Consider the following 17,709-nt stretch of genomic DNA (forward strand, 5'->3'; position numbering starts at 1 on the left):
AGGTATGAAGTAAAGTACTCTCTCTCTCTGTTAAAAATACACTACTTCTAAGTATCCAGAGAGTTGTGAATAGAAACAATAGGGCAAATTAAGTCAGTAACATTGTTTGGATAGCTCCTAATTAGTGAACTCTTTTCTTAAAATCCTGACAGAAATTTCTCTTAATACTTAGTGTAGAGAACCCTCTTTCATTATCTAAGTTAGGAACCACATGGTTTTGTGTCTTTTGTTCTTTGTTGTTTTCACCTTCTTATATCATGTATCAATAGAAGAATGGGTGAAGTCAAATCATGCTTTACACTTTTTCCCTTTCCCACAGTAATAATTGTTTATTATTAATTTATTTCCTAGTAAACCTAAAATCAAGACACTTAGTCAATTTAAAAAAAATGTATCAGCAAGCATAAAGCCAAAGAAAACTCTTCTCATCTGGTTAGAAATTTTCTGCCAAATAAAATTAAAATTTTAAAGCAGGAAAACTACTTAGAGTAAATTTTATGAATTTACTCCAAGACAGAGCAACCCAGGGGTTTAAAAGGAGGAAGCTACTGTTTCTGAAAGAGGAAACCTTCCATAAGGCTCCCTGGGGACACTTGTCATTTTGTGGTGCTTTCCAGACACAGCCCTCTGCATGCATTAGATTAAAAGCAGGTTTGATCAAATAATTCCCAGGTCCTGCCTGTTTAAGTATTCTGACATCAGAGGAAATTAGCTTCGTAGAAGGTTGCAAATTTGGTCTTTGTTTACTTTTCACTCTGTTAGGCCTCTAAGAGGGAATTAAAAGCTCAGAGAGCCCTAGCTCTGTGTCTGTGATTAGGAGAGATAAACTAGTGTGGATTACTATTTCTTCACTGGCAAAAAACAGGCAACAATCAAAAGATTATAGGTTGATAAAGAATACAAAGAGAGCCTGATCCTACCTAATGTACAGCTCCCAGAAGGAGTACTTCTTTCAACAGTAACACCACAGAGGAAAGTGAGACTGCTATTGCTTCCTGGGTTCTGCCCTGTTCAGGAAAACTCTGTACAAAACCACTCCACAAGAAGCATTGTCCTACCATGTCTGTTTATATTTCTCAGGTATCGTTCATGTCCAGAGAATCCTCTAACTCTGGCACAGGGAGAATGCACATTGGAGTTACTCTGTTAATAACAGCTATTCTAAGTTTTCTTGGGAAGCCCAAACCTATTCACTATATGGAAATTCATTATATATACACAGACAGGACAGGGAACATGAGGAGTCAAGTTAGTACATTTTCATGTGCAAGACAGTCATCCAGCCTTTCACAAAGCCATCAGATGCCATACTCAATAGCTCAATGTCTAAAGAAAATTCAAGATTCTGATCTTTGTATTTATCCGTCTCTATAATAATGACTCAATTGGTTAAGAGTTTAAACATTACACCTACAAATTAAAGTATTGTATAAGAACCAAGATCAGCTTTTTAAGTCAACATTTCTTGCCATTTAAATTATACAATTAGGATGACATGTTCTACATGTCATGAAAATAGCCAACAATTGGATTCCTTAATTTAAACTTAAGACAAAGATTAGGGAACATACACTAAAAAAACAAAAAAAATCACTTATTAGCCGTGAAGACACCCTGAATAATGTTACAGAAACTAAGTCATACAAACATTTGTCTTCACCACTGCCACATATCTGTTCATAACAATGTCATTACTGCACTTTAGGACAAAAATGTATGGGTCTCTAAGGAGACAAAAGTGATATATAAATATATATGTTCAGATACATGTTCCTTTGTGAAAGCAATACTGTCCAGTTGGATAAATCCTATCAATAAAACTGATAGATTGCAAGATATAGCAATCTTTGTTTTCTAGAATATGATATAAATAATACACAAATGTTTAATGACGTGATGTCAAAATTGAGTCATGAGAAGTCTCAAGGATGCAGATTAAATTGACCATCTGTACAGCTTGCCATGAATTAAGTCATTCATCGTTTTTCACGAAGAACTGTTCAAGTATTAATGAGCCAGGGCTATAAAAGTTTTCCAAAACAATGGATGACAAATGCAAATCATATTTTTTTAATATTTAGAAATAAGACAATTTTAAACCTATTTTCACTTCTGTGATATCCTTAATTAGCCTTTGTTATTTTTGCTATCATTTCTAAATTCCAGAGAATGAGGGCATATACATACCTACACATGCTTTCTCTTTTATTAGAACATAAGCATATAATACACATCATGACCCATAAGACATATGGAAAATGACTTCCTGTGATTAGTATCAGTATTTGAAATCAATTATAAAAAATTCAGCTATTTGATAAAAAGGGAAGCAATTATTAATGTCATTTATTTTTATAAATAAAATAAATGATGCAATGTAAATAAAATTACTTCATTGAGAGACTATTGCATAGGGAAATACATAAGGATGTGTATTTTGAAATAAAATTTTAAAATAAATTTCTCCAAATAAATGTATCTTGCATTTAGAAGAAAACAAAAACAAACTAAAAAACACCCAAAGGAATTCAATTTGTACATCCTCTAGGTGTCATACTTGACTAAGATTTAAGTTTGACAAAATTTATTTTAGGCTTCTTTCTATGCCCCCCTTCCCTGCCACACCCCTCAAATTATCAAAAGAAAAAACATTTTATTTTTGATCTTTGTAGTAAGTAGCCATATATTTTACTTTTTTTTCAACTCTGACGCTAATACTCATCCTCTCTCTTCCTTCTAGTACCATTTTATTTATAAACACTTTACCATATCTGTTGGTTGGGCTGACTGGTTCGAAGGTTTATAACTTTGCATGGTGAGAGGAAGACAGATTCTAAATTTCATATCGATTTACAGAAAATTTATCTTGTGATTTCTCCATTTTATTAATAAGTAACCTATTAAACAATAGGTTACTTATTAATAACCAAGAATTGGCCAGGCCATATTGGTGAAGGCCAGAAGAGAATTCATAGAGGCTAAGTTTTGCAATTATTTGTTTTGTCTATCAGGTAAAAACTGACAATATTTTGGTTCAGACCCAATAGAGCCTTTGGATGGATCATACATTGTAGGCCTCACAGCAGCAAAACTGCTTACGGAATTCACCAGTGTTGACATGGGGAAATGTTTCCAGAGAGAACACTGTGGCCAAAGGCAATGATTCTGGTATTTGAGAAGTATAGGGGAACATGTACAAGGACAATAAAACTGGCAAGTTATCATTAGTTGTGTTGATGTCTATAGAGTGATAATGTAAAAAGTCTTGGCCATTTGCAAATAATGAAAATGAAATACGAAGAGTGGAAGTTCTCTTTGGTATCTGAAAAAGAGACCCTTGTCTCATGCAGTGATGGAGCAGAAAAACATGAGGACTAAACTGAAAACTTAATAGTAGATAACTTCAAAGATAACTGAATGATCAACCAAGGCAAGAGTGTTAAGCTAAGATCAGGGTCCCACTGGGAAAAACCAGGGACCTGATACATGGGACAAGTTCATTTGGGTTGATGCCCCAAAAGTTTGGCTCCCAGGATCCTCCAAACTCTCAAAGCCTTCAGTAGTGGCCCATTCATCTCTATTAAAAGCTGGCACATTCCTGCCAGGCCAACCTCACAACCAATCCTGGTCTCCTCTTGTGGATTACAAATTGATGGTTAAGTTGCAGTATGAAGCTGCTTAGGACTTGCTGAGCCTGATAGGAGGGCAAAAAAGACCAGATAGCAAAGGATCCCCAAGAATTGGCCAGGCCATATTGGTGAAGGCCAGAAGAGAATTCATAGAGGCTAAATTTTGCAATTATTTGATCAAAGAGACCAGAACATAAAACAAGATTATACATGTGAAGTAATACCTCAGTGTGTGTGTGTGTTTCTTTTTATGATGCAGTGGCTCACACCTAGAGCCACATACATGCTAGGCAAGCATTCTTCCACTGAGTTATCCCCCAAGTCCCTCACTGTGGCTTTAATGTGCATCTCCATCAACATGATGAGGTCCAAGTACCTTCTCATAAGTCTGTTGACTATTTTATGTTGTATGTCCTTTTGAGAACAATTTCTATTCTATTCCTTTGTCTTTAACTGAGTTACTTGCTTTTATTTTTGTTATTATGTTTCTTAGATATATAGTTGGATATTAAACCCTTATCAGATTTATAGACTTTCTTACCAAAAAATGTTGTCTTTATAAGGTAAAGCCTATACCTATCTAAATTTAGTCATTCCACAAGACATATTTCTAAATGTGGTGTACACAATAAATACACAAAATTTTATCTGTCAGTTTACAAAAAAGTATTGGGTTCTATAAGCTTTAACAGAAAATATTTTCCCATCTGTAGGTTGAAATTTTATTTTGGTGATTATTTTCTTTAATGTGTAGAAGCTTTATAATTTTCTGTAATCCTACTTTTTAATTTTTCTATTTGCTTCCTATCCTTTTGAGATTTACATCAAGGGATTTACATCCTTTTTTATTTTTTTTAGGAGTTTTATGGTTTCAAGTCTTACATTTCAGCCTTGTATCCATTTGCATTATTATAAGTCATATAAGGACCCAATATTACTCTTTTTCATGAGGACATTCAGTTTTTCCAATTCTATTTATTTTTATAAACCCTCTTTTATATTTAATTTTGTTAATGTACTATATCACATTAAATGATTTGCTTATGTTGAATAAACCTTGCCTCCTTTCTTCATTGTGTAACCTTGGCACCTTGTTGAAAGTTAGTTGCCTGTATATTCATAGGTTTATTTCTGGGAGCTCTGTTCTATTTCATGTATCTATTGTTTTTTCTTGGTGGTGGTGGCTTCTTTTTGGTTTTGGAGCTGGGATCAAACTCAGAATCTCCCACATACTAGGCAAGTGCTTTACCACTGAGCTACCCACATTCTGAGCCCCTTATACCTGCTTTTTTTGCAAGTATCATCAATATTTCCTTGAAGATTGTAGCTTTGTAATATCATTTGAATTCAGAAGGTGATGTTCCCATTTCATTCTTCTTTCTCCAGATTGTTTCAGCTACACCGGGTCTTTTGTGATTACATATAAATTTTAAGAGAGAGATTGTGTTCAGCCTGTAACTTTGTGTAGTATGGACATTTAAATAATATTAAGCCTTGCAATTCATGAACATGAGGTATCTTTCCACTTATTTATGCAATCAATTTGTTTTATCAATGTCTTATAGTATTTAGTATGTAGATATTTTCCCTTCTGAGTTAAATTTATTCCTAAGTACTTTATACCTTTTGAGGCTGCTATAAATAAGATTGTTTTTAAAAAATGATTTTAGTTGTTGATTGACCTTTATTTATTTATATGTGGTACTGAGAATCGAACCCAGTGCCTCACACATGCTAGGCAAGTGCTCTGCCACTGAACCACAACCCCAGCCTAAGATTGCTCTCTTGATTTCATTTTTGGATAGTTTGCTGTTGACATATAGAAACATTCCTGACTTTTGTAAGATGATTTTTTTATCCTGATACTTTACTATATTAGTTTTAACATATCTTTAATGGGATCTTTAGGATTTTCTAAATATAGGATATATTATCTGACCACAGATATAATTTTACTTCTTCCTTTCCAATTTGGATTCCTTTGATTTCTTTTTTCATACCTAATTGCCCTGGTTAGGACTTATTGTACAATATTGAATAGAAGTGAAGAAAATAAGTATCGGTTCCTCATACTGGACCTTAGAGAAATAACTTTCAGTTGTTCCCCATTGATTACAATGTTAATTGTGGGCTTTTCATAAATGGGTTTTATTTTGTTCAGGTAAGTTGCTTCTATGGCTATTTCAATGACAGTTTTAACCATGAGTGAATGCTGCACTTTGTCCAATATTTTTATATATTTATTGAGATGATCATTTGTTTTATATTTCATTTAGGTAATGTGCTTTATCACACTGAATTATTTAATATGTTGAACAAACCTTGCCTCCATTGTGGTCATGGTGTATAATCTTTGTAGATGTGTTGAATTTGGTTTGCTGGTATTTTATTGAGGATATCGCATCTATGTTCATCAGAGATATTGACCCACAATTTTCTTTTCTTATAATATCTTTATCTCAGAGTGTCTGGTCTCATAAAGTGAGGTTGAAAGTGTTCTATTTTCCAGAAGAGTTTAAGAATTGGTATTGATTATCATTTTAATTTGTTATTGGTTGGCTCAGGCTTTCTAGGTTTTTGTGAGTGAGTCTTGGAATGCATATTTCTAGGAACTTAATCACCTTTTTCTAGCTATCCTATTTGCCATATAATTATTAATAATAGCCCCTGGACTTACAGAACCCAGCACCTAGCAACTCAGGAAGCTGAGACAGGAGGATCACAAGCTCAAAGTGAGCCTCAACGATTTAGGGATGTGCTAATCTACTTAGTGCGAACTTGATTCAAAACAAAAAATAAAAAGTTCTGGGGAGTAAGTACCCCTGGGTTCAATCCCCAGCACAATAAATAAATAAATAAATAAATATTCCCTGATAATATCTTTGAGGTATTCATTATAGCATCTCCTTGTTCATTTCTGATTTTATTTGAACTATCTTTTTCCCCTTTAATCTAGTCACAGTTTCTTAATTTTACTTTTTCAAAAAACCAACTCAGTTTTGGTGGTTTAATTTTTCTATTGTTTTTCTACTCTCTACTTGATTTATTTCTGATATGATTTTTATTACTTCCTTTTCCTTGTATCCTTGGGCTCTTCTTCTTTCTCTTTTCCTCCTCTTAATTTCCCTTGAAATATAAAGATGGGTTGTTTATTTCCTCTTCTTTCATTCTTGATATTGAAGATTCATTTTTATTCCCATTATTCATGGTCAGTCTAACTAAGGGTTTGTTTCTTTTAAAGTCTTTTCACAGAACAAATTTTTGGTTTGATTTTATTCTATTTTTTTAAATTCTTTTATTTCATTGATTTACATACTAATTTTATTGTTTTTTTTCCTCTCCTTTTTTTTTTTTTTTTTTTTTTAATGCTTTTCAGGGAATGGTTAGTTTGCTGTCCTTAGTTTCTTGAGGTAGAATCTTATGTTACTGATTTAACACTTTTGTTTTTCATATAAGTTTTAAAATTTTAAAGTTAGTTCTGGGTCCTTGATCACACTAAGTTCTGTTCATTTTTGTGTCATGTATTTGGAAGTCTGCTGCTGCTGTGTGTACACATGCATTGTTATAGATTCCTAACATAATGCTCTTTTTAACATTAGCAAAGACTCTTTGTCTCTATTGTTTCTTGCCATGAAGCTTACTTTTTCTGATAACATAGCTTCTCCCATTCTCTTTTGGTTAATCTTTGCTTGGATACTGTTTTTATATCCTTTAATTTCAAGTTATGTGTATATTTGAACCTCAGTTATGTCTGTTAAAGACAGCATATAGTTGAGTTTGTTTTTTATCAAATTCAACAATCTATGCCTTTGGATTTATAATTTTTTGTTCATTCACATTTAATGCAATTATTATTGGTTAGATTTATATCTGTTATTTTGTTGTTTTATAGGCCTTATGTCAATTTAAATTATAATTTTATTAAGATATGATTTATATATGATAAGAGGAACTCATTAGGGCTGACAATGTAGTTCAGTGGCACTGTGCTTTCCTAGCAGCATGCATGACACATTTTAGATCATTCAATCCCCAGCACTGCAAAAAGAAAAAAAGAAAAAGAAACAACAAACAATAGACCTCATGAATATGGTGATACATGACTCAGGAGGCTGAGGCAGGAGGATCACAAGTTCTAAAACAGCCTCAGTAAGGACCCTATCTCAAAAGAAAAAAAAAGAAAAGAAATTTAAAAATGGCTGGGGATGTATGTAGCTTGGTGTTAAAATGCTCTGGGTTTAATTCCAGTAAGCAAACGAATAAATGAATGAATACAATCTACTGGTTTATTCACAGATTTGTACAATCTTCTCCATCATATAATTTCAGAATGTTTTCATTGAGTTAAAAAGGAATTTCAAACCCATTAGCAGTCATTTCCATTCTGCGGGTCCCCCAGACCCTGGCAACGACTAGTCTTTCTATCTCTATGGATTTACCTAAATGTTTGATATAAATTGAAGGATACAATACATGGCTTTTGTGAATACTGTCTTCCACTCAATATCCAGTTTTAAAGTTCATTTATAGGTATCATGAATCAGCACTTTATTCCTTTTTATGACTGAATTCGTTGTTGTTGTAGTTGGACACAATACCTTTATTTTATTTATTTTTATGTAGTGCTGAAGACAGCACCCAGCGCAAGGCAAGAACTCTACCGCTGAGCCACAACCTCAGCCCATGACTGAATATTTTTAGTGTATGGATATAACTCATTTTCTTTACCCACTAATCAGTTGTGGGCATTTGAGTTGAGACAGGAAGATCATGAGTTCAAAGTCACCCTCAGCAAAAGTGAGGTGCTAGGCAACTCAGTGACACTGTGTCTCTAAATAAAATACAAAATAGGGTTCGGGATGTGGTTCAGTGGTCAAGTGTCACTGAGTTCAATCCCCAGTACCAAAAAAAGAAAAAAAGAAAGAAAGAAATAGAGGAATCTTGACATATTATAGTCTGTATTTGAAGCACCCTCTAAAGATTCATGTGTTAAAGGCAACAATGTTCAGAGGTGGGGATTTGGGAATATGATTGGATCATGAGGGGTTTTGACTTCATCAGTGAAATCATCCATTGAAAGCTGGATCAGACTCCTGAGAGGTGATAAAGGCATGGGGCATTACCTTAGGGAATATAATTTGTCCCTGGTCCTTTCTTCTCTTTCTGTTTCCTGCCTGCCATGAGGCAAGCATCTTTGCTCCAAAACTTTTTGCTAAGATGTTCTGCCTCATCTTGGGCCAAAAGCAACAAAGCCAGTTGACCATAGACTACAACCTCTGAAACCATGAGCCAAAGTAAGTCTTTCTTCCTGTTGGTCATGCTGGTGCATGCTTGTAATCTCAGCGACTCAGAAGGCTGAGCCAGGAGATTGAAAGTTCAAGGCCAACCTCAGGAATTTAACAAGACCCTGTCTCAAAAATAAAATAAAAAGGGTTGAGATATAGCTCAATGGTAGAGTGCCCCTGGATTCAGTTGCAAGTATAAACAATCAAACAATCAATCAATCAATCTTTTCTTCTCCAAGTTGTTTTTTTCCAGATATTTGTCACAGCAATGAAAAGTTAACTAGCGTAGCATACACGATAACCCCTCTAAATGAACTAAAAGAGTGAAGCATGCCTTGCTTTTGCAATTAAAATGTTTTGTAAAAGTTATTCTTACTCTAGAAAAACTGTTAAATAATTGTGCAAGTCTTGCTGATATTTTAAGTCAATACATCTTTCCTTGCTTTCTAGAATAGAAAAGATCAGCCTTTCTTTATACATAGTAGGTGGTGAAAAGAGATCAAATGTTCAATGCATCATGTCATTCGTAAGTGTAAGATGTATTCACTCTTGTGGACTAGTTGTGCTTAGATCTCATGCACCATGCATTATAATTCAATCAAAACTATATTTATGCTGAATTCACCATTTGGCAATATAAACCAAGTTCAGTGTAAGATAAAGATATGACAATTTGAGGAAAAAAAAAAAGCAAATGTCAGTAAATTAACTCAATCCATTGTACCACCCTGTGGTGACAGCAGCCGTCACTACCAATTTTCTCAAACTGCTAGTACATGTCTATAACTGAAAACAGAATGAAAAGCTTTCTAATTAATTGCTACTGGCAGTTCTGCTACTTTCAAAAGTTTTTCCCTTGAGATATAGATGCTAACCTATCTCAGTATATAACAATTGCATTATTTTTCTATGTACAAAGAAAACATTTTTTTTTCAAATGGTAATGGATGTGATAAAAGAAAATGCAGTAGGTTTTGGAAGAAGATAAAAAGAAAAAAATCAGGGTATTTTAAAATTCCTTTTTGGCCAAATTGGTTGAACAATAGGTGACCATTCCATGTTATGTGACTCAACTTAAAAAGACATGAACAAAAGCAGCTAAGATGCAATATGAATAAAATCAGCTCTTCAAAACTATTAGGAGACAGGACCATTTCATTCATAACATATTTCACTTACCAAATTGTTGTGAATACTTAACATAAGAGGGCTGATAGTGAGGACAAAATGTATTTATAAACATATGTCTCTTAAAAGAACAGTGAGAGAAACCACATCTTGCCTGCTTGAATATTCTGAAATTGCTCAATGTTTAGTCCAAATTAAAAATAGGAATCTAACACTGACTAAATAGTAACACCATCAAAAATACGCATGCCCATGATCTAGATCTGAACTCTTTCCAGTGCTTACTGAGTCATGACATAGTAGTATGCAAGAATGTATAATATGAACATGTATAATTAAGTCACAGGTTTTTAATGATCTCCATTATGTCTCCCATATCAAACCTTCACTGAAAATTTACTTATGTAACTAATGGGAAAATATTTGGTGAGTGCCTATGTAACTAGCACCATGTCAGATTCTGGGGATACAGTGACTTCTACAGCATGCATCAGTCACTGAGCCTTCATGTATGCTGGGCGCTAAGTTGGAGCTCTATATTGTAGTCACATTGCCCGTTCCTCAATATCTGGACCACATAATGTGCATGGTCAACATTACATATACAAAGATAAAATATAATGTGAAGAAAGACAGAACCAAGAGGAAAGTTCATTGATATATTAATAACCTGGGTATAACATTGGCACGTAAGTGGCCATTATCCTCAACTGGTAATTTGCAGAGTAAACTGCCCAGATAGGCAGCCCCACAGTGTGTAATGAGCACAAACTTCATGCTCTCTGTGTTGTCATTGCTGATGTTTGAATCCTGCTGTTTTCACTTTCTGAGCTGCTGAGATGACTGCACATTCTTGGCAGCTAAAAGAGAAAGTTACTCTGGTCTTTTCTATGACAAGCAAGGTACAAAACCTATAATCCATCTTAATTTCACCCTATGTGATTTGAAAGGAGGTGTTGGTGGGGACTACAGAGTAAACACTGACAATGGTTTCTGTGGAAGAAAACAAAAAACAAAGACAACAACAAAAAAGTGATAACTCAACAGATTTAAATTACAAGAGATTTCTCTTTAGTAAAAATGAAATATAGATCCAAACTCAATTATATTTCACTAGCTTATTATGCAATCATAGGGCTACTAATGAATTATGTCTCCTTATAAAAGAAGGTTTCACAGAAAAAGAATAAGTAGATTTTTAAATGGGTAATATGTTACATTTGACATTAGCATAGATGGTATGTTTTAATGAATAATAACACTGATATATTTCATTCTTTCAGATCATATAAATACAGAGGAATAATAATGTTAGTCCATTTTTAATAATCAATATCTTAATATTTTTTCATTTCAATGCCTATGAGCACATATGTTTATGATAGACTTAATATGGATTATAATTTTCTGTGAAACTAACTAAAAAAATTATGTGGTTTATATTGAACTTATATTCTTTGTGTGTGTGTGGTACTGGAAATTGAACCAAAGATTCAAGTTACATCCTCAGCCCTTCTTATTTTTTGAGACATAGTCTAAATTACCCAGGCAGACCTCAAACTTGCTACTCTGGTGCTTCAGCCTACTGTGTTGCTGGGATTACAGGAGTGCAACACTGTGCCCAGGTAGCCACCCTATTTCTCAATCATTAAAAAATTGCCTTGGGAGGTTGAGGCAGCAGGATGACAATTTTGAAGCCAGACTTAGCAACTTAGTGAAAGCCTGTCTCAAGATTTAAAAAAACTAAAATGGTGTGGGTTATTAATATATAGCTCAGTGTTAAAGTACCCCTGGGTTCAGCGTCTGGTACTGTCAGGGGGGCAGTAGGGAGGGGGTTGAAAAAACTTCACCACAATATAAATAAACCTAATGCTTACCTCTAAGCAGTACATACTTAAAATGCACAGTAAACATTTGCTTTTACAGCATGTTCTTCTCTGTAAATTATGAGTTTTGCAACACTTCTTTAAATGATTTTCACTATTATTGCATTGCAAAAGTGAGATCATATTCTTTGTATGCACTTCATTATCTCATTTGATTGGGTTTTAATTCTGGCAACATACAGCAGAGGCTGATGTGCCTTTTGCAATTTGAAACAGTGATTGCATGCTGAGAATAATTAGCTTCACTAAGGCAGAACAAATGATTTCTTTGCAAAACACCAAGTCTGTGTGTCAACAAAGATAATAGAAGAAGATCCAAGTTGTCGTGGGTCTTTTCCTTTAGTGGTTATTTTGCATTTAATTAACATTTTTGTAATATTAATTCCTTAAATCTATAGTAATAGAGATTATAACAAAATATTTTGTGAAATCAAAAGGCATGAAGACCTTTTTGTTCTAATCTAATCATCTGATTTGTCAGTGTTCATTAAAAATATTTATTTTACATGGATAATTTACCAAATATTTAGTTCTAATCATAATTTAAGCAAAATAATTTAATAGTTAGGTGTGGCCACCAGAAGTGGAGTGGGCTATACTTCCTGCTCAATTCACTCTGAAAATTTGAAGATCTTTTATTAATCTAATATGATTAGCCTAATAACATTTATACAAAGCCAAATTAGCTGGAAACAGTGGTGCACACCTGTAATCCCAGTGGCTTGAGAGGCTGAGACAGGAGGATCACTAGTATAAAGCCATCCTCAGCAATACGAGGTGATAAGCAACTCAGTGTGAGACTCTGTCTGTAAATAAAATACAAAATTGGGGATGTGGCTTAATGGTCTAGTGCCTCTGAGTTCAATACCTGGTAACAAAAAAAAAAAAAAAAGCTATGTAAGCTATGTATAACCATCCAGATCTACAAGGCAAATAAATTAAAATAAATAAATAAAAAGCCAAATTAGATTTTTCTGAACTTGTTCTTAGTGAGATAATATGAACATGGTAATTAAGTTACACAAATCAATTTGTATTGAAGTCATTTAGTAATAGCAAAAACAGAGAAATGATTACAGTTTCTTATATTTAAAGGACTAATCTTCTCTAATTCTGGTAATATCTGTATGAAAAAGCTCACTCAGTTGTGTCAGTTTTAGTTACTATTCTTAGGGAATTCATGATTATTGCAGCACTGAGTGAAAGCATCAGAGTTTACTGTGCAACCAAAGGTCATGAGTGCATACTGCTCTGAAATTAAACCCTTACTTTCATATCCCTACATGGATACAGTAAACTCAGTTGTCATTTCTTAATTTCGCTCAACTTTTTGTAAAGACTATTTATCTGTGTATTTTTTACATCCCTGAGCATTCACAGAGCATCTGTATTGATCTGCTTAAGTTGCTGTTGTTGCTACTTCACACAGACCTCCTAGCAATGTATACTTTCAGATGCCGCCAACAGTCTGACAAATCTACTCCTGCAAAACCCTTTGGATTTCATGTTGATACTACACATAAATTCATCCTTTAAAATGTTTCTGAAATAATCAGGAAACACAAGCTTCAAAAAATTTAAGCATGTAGAGTCTGTATTCATGTCTTTGGCCTCACTGACAGACAGTTTCATTGTCTATTTATCATTTCAATCCTAGATGTTAATAAATTTCTGTTATCCTCTTATTTGAGATGGGAGAAATACTTTAAGGAGCTAAGAAATTATCCTACTTACTTTAATTTAAGAGAAGTAAGTCACCAAAACAGTTTAGCACTTTTTGGAAAATAATATTTTTTCTTTAGCATTGTGAATTTTGAGGACCATTCTGAAATGCAAAGTAAGCTTATTGTGCAGATTAATATCTGCACTTGGTTAATCAAGATATCAGCCCAGTTAGCAAATATAATGAAAATTATTTGGAGATTATGGAAGCAAATGTTAAAAAAGTGAATTTAACAAATGCAAACCTGAATTCACAAAGTACAAAATATTTAAGCCAAAAACATTTCTTAATTTTACTTTTTATAGGCTGTTTATCTAATAATGTGTATTCTTTATGTTCTCAAGCATTCAGAGGTGTCCAAATTTATTAGCTTAGTAAATGAGTTCAATTAAGTTCAAGGTGTAGATACTTTTTATTTTTTTACTAAATTCCATTTCTGCTTCTGCTAGATCAGATTGAAAAGTATACTTACCTTATTTAACATATGTAAATTCAAAGGACATTTAAAAAAGTAAGAAGGTTCATTGAAATGCTGCCCTATTACAGTGTTAATTTTTGTTGCAAATCAAATCTAGTTGCCTTAGCAACCCTTTCATTTCAGAAGTTCAAAGTGAATCTAACCCTCTTAAAAGAATATAATTGGAAAACCATGGCAATTTACTAAGAATATCATGATGTTGAAATAGTTTAATCATTAGTCTAGAATTGGTGATAGTAGTGACAAATTATTGTGGTGTCATAAAAGAGGATGATGGCCACTGTGCAGAAGTGTTTAAGTGTCAATAAAACAGAAATTGCTTTTTTTTCATACAAGGTGAGAAAAGATTGATTTGTTTGTATGTACATCAATGAAAGACAAATTATAATATGATATAATTATGACTGTATCCTCTATAATATAACTATCAACAAACTCATTTATTTTTGTGTTTACTAGTTGGGTCTCCTATTTTTCTATCATTTTGAAATTAACTTTACACCAACCAATATATATCTGAAAATATATACAGTGTCCCCACACATACCACTTGACTCATAGAAATTAATATGCTTTAAGTAAAACAATACAGGCAAATCATACCAACCAAGAAAAACCACCAGATGTGAAACTGGACAAGAGACGTGGAGGGGTTAAGAAAGACTTTTGCTGAAGTCTGTTGGCTTAACTTCATCAATTCTGATGATCAACCTATCACCAGCCATGCCCAAAATGCCATTATTTCTAAAGTAAAGATTTATTTGGTTTCATAAAATCTGTGCTATTTAATTAAAAAAGAAATCTTCATAACCCATAGAAGTTCTTGAGATAAATTATATTATTTTTATCTTCTGTAAATTTATTTAGAGTTCAATCGAATTAACAAATAGATCTATGTGATTGAAAATGCAGTTTTTTTTCTTTTTTCTTTTTTTGCTTGTTTCATTGAATTCATCATGATACTAAAATATAACACTAATACACAAGATAGGATAAAAAATTAAAACTACAGGCTTATTTCTCTGATATGAAGGCAAAATTTTGAAATAAAATATTGATAAATTGAGTTACTTGATACAGCAAAAAATGCCATAATATTATTGTTGAAAATCATGCCCAGAATGCAGGGATAGTTGGATATCAGGATTTATATTTATGCTTATTCACATCCATAGAGACACATTTTGTTATAAGATACCAAAAAAGTTTTATAAATTTTTAAATCAATTAAAGAGATTAATATTTTCATAAATGATGAAAGATGCATGACTCCTAACACCAAAGTATTGATATTCTTCTTCATAAAACATTCAAATATATCCTCATAAAATTAGGAACAAGACACAAATGCTACAGTTATCAATAAGGTTTAAAGTTATTCTAATAGAATGAAAAAGCATAATTAGGAGAAACACAATGGAAAAACATTATAAAGAAAAGTAAAAATTAGTAACTAAAAATTATAATATATATCTGGAAACTTAAAGATATCAATAGAAAAACACAAAATGTTTAAAACATAAAATGTTCATTAATTTTCTAAACATTATTCTCAGATGATATGACTAGGAGAGGTTGGGAGTGTAATTCAGAGATGGAGAACTTGTCTAGCTAGTGTATGGCTCAGGATAACATAGATGTGAAGATATAGGGCATGGCTGCCTGCTTCCTGGTCTTGAGGCCACACATGTGGCTGGGAAGGCTCCTGGTGATAAGCCAGGAGGCGGTGCTGTGGGCGGTGACAGAGGAGGCAAACCACCTCCAGGATAGGTCTGGGACTCTTCTGCCCTCTGGACAGCTTGTGCCTTCCCTTATGGACTTCGGGATGGGTGTACATGTGAACTTGCTCCACCTCTCTGACCTTTATTCTGATTGGCTCCTGTGCAGTATAAAAGCTGTGTGTACTTCCTCATTAAATGAGATCCTGCTTTGACTCATCTCCCTGGTGCATCTGATTGTCCTCTGGCGAAGGAGGGCTGGGGGTGGGCCGCCAGTCGACCTTTACCTTTCTTGGCTCATCCTGGTCGGGCATGCTTTCCCTGCTTCTTCCGCTGGTCAGGAGGAGACGGGGGCTAAAAACCCTAACATGAAGAGATTCCCATGTATAACTGTTATAAATAAGCAATATTTAGAAATAAGCAAAACAAGAAATAGAAATGCACAAACCTACATAAAAAGAAATTTTCAAGTTTCCTAAAGGAGTTTCCTAAATAAAGAGGATTTTCCTGTATAAATGCAAATAGGTCATTTCCCCTAAATTATTTCATATATTAACCTACTTTCTCCACATATTATTTTCCTTACATTTGTCCATATGATTATGCATTAGTAAAATATACAGTAGTATATTCCTCAGCCAGACAAAGGGATTCTAACACTTAATGAAAATATCAACAGCTAATGTAATAAAGAGGGAAGCTGGCTCTACTAGATAAACTTGCCATTTTAAAAACAATCTGGTAATGTTATAACTGGAGCAATGCAAAATTGACCCACAGACAAATCACTCAAGAGAAGCTTTAAAACACCAAAGTTTATGTGATCCTACAGAATATTATATATCTATCTATATATATATATATATATATATATATATATATATATAATAAGTTAGTGGAGAAATAATGAAGGAAATAGGAAATATTGTTTGGAAAAATTGCTAGCCATTTTTAAGATATAAACAAAGAATCTTTCTTCACATTTAACATTATATACATCAAAGATATGATTAAGAAAAAATAAAATTATACAAGAACTAAAATACAACATGGAAGAATAATTTTACTAATTTGGGGTAAATAGCTTTAAAAAAATTTAAAAAATACTCAGATGTCATAAATCATATGACTTCATCATAATTAATGATCCCTGATAGCACATAAAATGTCCTAGCATAAACCCCAAGGAGAAAGACAAATGGGAAAAAGCTTTTGTGATATTTCCCTTATTTTTTTTTTAATATATTAAATCTCTAACAAGAAAAAATGTTATATATATATATATATATATATATATATATATATATATATATATATATATTTAACCATATAAGGAGGAGGATACGTTTATAGAGTTGACTAAAATGCTATATAAAGACATGAAAATATTTTTATTTATAATTAAAAGAATAAAATAAAGCAACAAAAAGTCATATTTTTAAACATATGGTATTATCCATAACATCTAATAGAGCACTTATGTGTCTTCCAGTCATCCCATTGGTAAAGAAGAACCATCCTCAGATAGCGCAATAATATTACCTATTCTCATCTTCATAGGATGATTAACTGCCCCACCTTCCCCCAGTCTTAGGAAAACCACAAGTTTCTTTAAGAAGCCTGCAATTCTCATTCTTCATGTAGGATCCTGGTTAGGTATCACCTCTGCAGGTTTCAGAACTCATGAAAATCAAAAGGGAAAGATATCCTTGACTCTATCAAATCTTCCAGAGATTTTGCTTAAACATTTAAGATATGAGACATCTTTTCAGTTGATATTTAAGTTTTATTTCAAAACTGACAACTGCTTTTTGCATGACAAAATACTATGTGAGGAAGAAAAACATGTAATCTTAAATCAG

This window comes from Callospermophilus lateralis, chromosome 1, assembly GCF_048772815.1.
Source record: "Callospermophilus lateralis isolate mCalLat2 chromosome 1, mCalLat2.hap1, whole genome shotgun sequence".
Lineage (NCBI taxonomy): Eukaryota > Metazoa > Chordata > Mammalia > Rodentia > Sciuridae > Callospermophilus > Callospermophilus lateralis.